A 5000-nucleotide genomic window follows, 5' to 3' on the forward strand; every position below is an offset into this window, starting at 1 on the left:
CTTGCCACTGTTGCTAACATGCCGCTCTGGGAGGTGCAGGGGGGTACTTGCCACATCAGAGAGGAGAGAAACAGAAAGAGGAGGTGGTGGAGGAGGAAGAGGAGGTGGAGGTGGTGGAGGAGGAGGATGCAGAGGGGGCGTCTGACACTAATAAAGATATATAGCAACAGCTTGGAAGTCAGGACTTAGGAAGACCTTGGAAGGTTTATTTTTGTCTTCGACATTACCCAAGCAGCAATCTCTCTCTCTCTCTCTCTCTCTCTCTCTCTCTCTCTCTCTCTCTCTCTCTCTCTCTCACTCTCACTCTCACCCTGTGTCTCTCTCCCTCTCTCCATCCCTCAGTCACTCACTTACTCATGACTACACACATGCACGCTCAATCAAACACACACACACACACACACACACACACACACACACACACACTCACACATGCATGCACACACTCAAACACACTCGTACCTACACACACACACTCATACCTACACACACTCGTACCTACACACACACACACACACATACACTCATACACTCACTCAAAGCTACCCCCCCCCCCTCCACACTGAGCTCATTTTAGCTTGGTGCTGCTATTCTTCCATACTGCTCACCCAGCGCGGGCTGGCAGGTATAAATCAGCTGAGCCGCGGCTCCATAACAGCACATCACAGCTCTGCGCTGCGGAGTAAGCCATGTCAAAAGGCACCTCCGGTTAATAACTAGACCCAGCCACCCCCCCACCCTCTCTCTCTCTCTCTCTCTCTCTCTCTCTCTCTCTCTCTCTCTCTCTCTCTCTCTCTCTCTCTCTCTCTCTCTCTCTCTCTCTCTCTCTCTCTCTCTCTCTCTCTTTTCATAAATTCAGTCACCTGGTTGTTCCGTGGCCTCGTTTCACCGGAGTGTATATCCGTCACGTCTTACTCAGTCATCACATAGCTGGTAAAATGTCTGCAGGTAAAGAGAAAGTGGCAAACGCCCATAAATGCGATTCATTCCTCCCACCCCCCCGTCTACACACACACACACACACACACACACACACACACTCTCTCTCTCATTATTAGTTACGCAACAGCAATAAGAAGGTGAGAACAAAACAGGGTCTCTGTGAATGTTGTCTGTTCAATAATGCATTTGTGTTAATTAGGAGAAGATGCAAATAAGTGGAGAGTGAGCTTGCTGTGAAAATGATGTGAACTGACACGCGCGGTGCGAGCCGATGTGGTAAAGAGCAGAAGGAGCCGTGCAGGCCCGACTCCATGGCTCTCTGCAGCAGCTGCTGACCTCCTACTCATGTCTCTGCTCACCATGGACTCTCTCCAGGCGTCTTAAATCAATTGAAAGTGGATATCCTGGCTATTGAGCCGCACCACGGAGAGAGTGCATATTTGCACTGATCTGGCTAATCTTCTCAAGTTGTCGTGTTCGCCGTGATTAAAGGCTCCGATGCCGGCGAAGATGGTTTTGTCATCAGCGATGACCTCACCGGGATTTTCAGGGCGCCCATAAAGTCCAGCCCCCCCCCCCCCCCCCCCCCCAAATGGAACCGTCCCCTCAGGGGTCAGGTGGGCTGATATTTACGACCTGCCTTGTCCCCGCAGCGCTCGCCAGCGTCCAGCGAACGTGACCCACTTCTCACTCCAAATGACTTTGGCCTCTTCCTTCAGGGAACCCGAAAAACAAACACAACTTTAATGAAACACTTAGCTCCGTTTTACAGACCGGCCCCGGGACTGCATTATAACGTTCCGCAGTCAGTCCAGCGGCGGGCCAGGAGCCTAACGGTTATTACTTCGGGCTCCGCGTATCGAATGTGCGCTTCCATTTCTCGAGCCGTAAAAAGAATCAAGACAAAGAATAACAATAATAAAAGAGGGGGCCGTGTGGGCGGCAGATTTACTCGGGGATTCATGTGAATGGAATTGCGTTTAATGAGTTAGCGGCCGCCGACCTCGACGGAGTCGGGCGGAGAGAGAGAGAGAGAGAGAGAGAGAGAGAGAGAGAGAGAGAGAACCGGGCGCATATGGCCAACCCTGCGGCGGATGGAGGGAAATGATTAGCATTCCAGCATGGGGACACATCCAGTGTGTGTGTGTGTGTGTCACCGCAGTCTGCAATTCCTCTTCATTACTGGCACACACACACACACACACACACACACACACACTCCTGGTGACCGTACTGAGATACTGTATCAGGAGGCTGGGCCAAGGTAGCACAGGAGCGTGGAGCGTCAGCTCCGTTTAAGAGACAGACACACTCTCAGGGCCAGGTGTAGGTACACTTGCGATGGCAGCGTTATCTGCGCCATGGCCACACCGCGGATAGCCCACGCTGTGCGTCTTCATTTTACGCGGCACTTATCACAGCTGTAGCTCATCGGGTAATCAGCGCCTTTCTCCGCCCCCCCTACCGCAATTTGCACTGCTCACAACTGAACGGCGCGATTCAATCACGAGCACAGTTGAACGGAGTCAACCGATGATGGCAACATTAAAAGGAATCCAAAGTTTAACGGCCATGAAATAATATGATACATTGTAGCAGACGTCAACAAGCAGAGAGATAATGGGGAGCCGTGTTCCACTCCACTTAAGAAAATACTCAAACTACTGTACTCGTGCACATACTGTAGGCTTTAATAGCCAAATCTAGTGGGTCGAAAAGTTTAAATTGATGATGTAAAAATTAAAGTTAGACATTTGAAAGGCCAGCAAAGGTTAAGGTTGCTTCTGACATTGTACAAAGAAACAAAGATGGTGCTCTGAATATGCCCTCATAGCATGGCTTTTAGACACTTTGGCTGCTTTAGCCACTAGCTGGCTAACTCGCGTCAGACAGCACTGATTTTGTTCAAGTTTTTTTTGACCGACAGTATTCCGTGAACATGATCAACTGAGCTCCGTGTTGAAATTGGAGTTTCCGTGCGGGAGAATACGGAATAATAATTAGGCACCTTATATGCTTCTCCCCCCATTTTTTTACAAAAAAATCCCAGTTTCCCCTGACCCTTCTATGAATGCATATGCATGACACGGAAAAGCACAAGTTGTCATTCTCAACGGCATGTTGTCATGCACATTTTACCAAGAAAATACATCTCAAGCAAGCACAAAAGCGACAGTACATCTGCCCCTCAGAGACAGGATTCTCTCTGTCCGCCATCTTCTCCCCTTTCACCTGTCCCTCCTCTGGCATCTGGACTTAAGCTGCATTCACATACGTCGCTACTCGCCCATCTCTGAGCGAGAACTGTCAATGTAAAGTGAATGTGTTCTAGCTGAATGTGGCCAGGACAGGCGATGCGAGGACTAGCGATGCGATGTGGGCGGGTACAAAGTTAAAATAATTTTAACTTCCAGCGATGCGAGTGAAGCGAGTGAAGCGAGTACCAAATCAGAATGTAGAATAGAGATGATTGACAGTTAACGAAAGCGAGGAGCGATGTGCGAGTAGCGACGTATGTGAATGCCCCTTTACTCTCTCTCTCTCTCTCTCTCTCTCTCTCTCTCTCTCCCCTCTCCAGTATGAGTGCATATCTTGGTCTCCGCCTCTTGGTTTGATACTCTGTATATCCCCCCTGTATACCCCCCCCCCCCCTTGAACCTCTGTTCACTCTCTCACTTTTCCCATCTCCCATTACATCATCTCTCTCTTTCTCTGTCACGCTCTGTCTTTCTCTCTCTCTCTCTCCTCTTCTCTGTCCCTGATGTTCTGCCTCTGTCCCTCTCTGTCCCTCTCTGTGCCATGGTTTGCCATCAGGGCCTGTGTGTCCAGGTAATTAACTGACAGCTGATGCCCTTGTCGGTGACACGGCCGTGTAGGGGACACGTTCTCTGGGAGCGGAGCGGAGCGGACTGTGGTTGGGGTTGGAGGATGGAGGATACTGCATTCTGCATACTGCTGCCTCTAAACCTCCAGACGCAGCCCACACAATAACTCTCCGTGCAGGCCAGTGCCCTGGCGCGTGAGCCCCTAACACCAGTGGCTCGGTGGCGCTCCTTTAAATCACCGCACATATTTCTGCCACGCCGGCCGCCGCCACCGGCACGACTAATGACCCAGCGAGCGCCGTGACGTAAACACCCGTCACCGGGAGCTTTAGAAGATTCACCGCCGCGGCTCGCACTCTGGCCTTGAGCTGGGTTTTTTATTTTCACTTCTGGGCAGTTGGTGGCCGTGGCCCGCCACGCAAATAAGCATTTACCGTCCCGGGGCTTATGGTGGAGTCGGCTGGATATACAGCCTGTATCCACTCGGCCGCTCACTCATTTTCTTCCCTCCGCCTTCTCCCTGCTCACGGTGTCCAAACAGCTTTTTCGCAGCCGTGCTTTACTGTTTTAGTGTCCATTCAGATGTGGAATGGCAAGTGCGACTTCTTAAAACATCATTAAACCGCGCTGTCCGTCGGGCATTTATTTAGCGAGTGGCATATTCTCCTGCTGTTGGGAAAAATGGAGTGGCGAAATGTGCCTGGCTAGAGTCTGATAGGATCGTGCTGAAGGGGGACGTGTTCTCATTCCCTGCACCAGCACAACAGCTGAGCTGCAGACTCACTGCTGCTGCTGCCAACATCAGGCCGCAGCAGAGCCAGCGTGATCAAGGCTCTCGCGGCCTCCTTTTATGTTTCCCATTACAAGAAGCAGCGGACTAGAAAAGGGTGTAACACACCTGAACACACTCCTACTCGTCCGAGTCATCGTCTCCGATCCGTTCGCCGGGGTGTGTAACGTCGGCCTTCGGAAAGTTTTGGCGCGGCGCGAGCCGGTGAGTCACGGGCCAATTATCCCACACGGCTTTCTGAACACCTGCCGTCCGGAACAGCAAAGCAAAGCAAAGAAAAGCAGAAAGCTCGGCTGAAAGAGCACAGAGCACTTAGATGCCACATCAAGAAGCGTCGCTGCTCACTGAAGTTCACCCAGCGCACTCGCTCTTGTTAGCCACAGTCTGAACAACAGTCTGTTAAAGCTGTTATGAAAGTTAGTCACTCATACCTTCCCTCTGTT

The 5000-nt window shown here is 51.2% G+C and overlaps 1 protein-coding gene across 4 annotated transcripts in view; it reads left to right on the top strand.

Annotated features, from left to right (window-relative positions):
* Positions 1-5000, top strand: part of macrod2 (mono-ADP ribosylhydrolase 2) — a 537441-nt gene that overhangs the window by 458932 nt on the left and 73509 nt on the right. The gene's annotated exons all lie outside the window — the stretch shown is intronic.

The sequence above is a fragment of the Sardina pilchardus genome, chromosome 18 (assembly GCF_963854185.1).
Source record: "Sardina pilchardus chromosome 18, fSarPil1.1, whole genome shotgun sequence".
Lineage (NCBI taxonomy): Eukaryota > Metazoa > Chordata > Actinopteri > Clupeiformes > Clupeidae > Sardina > Sardina pilchardus.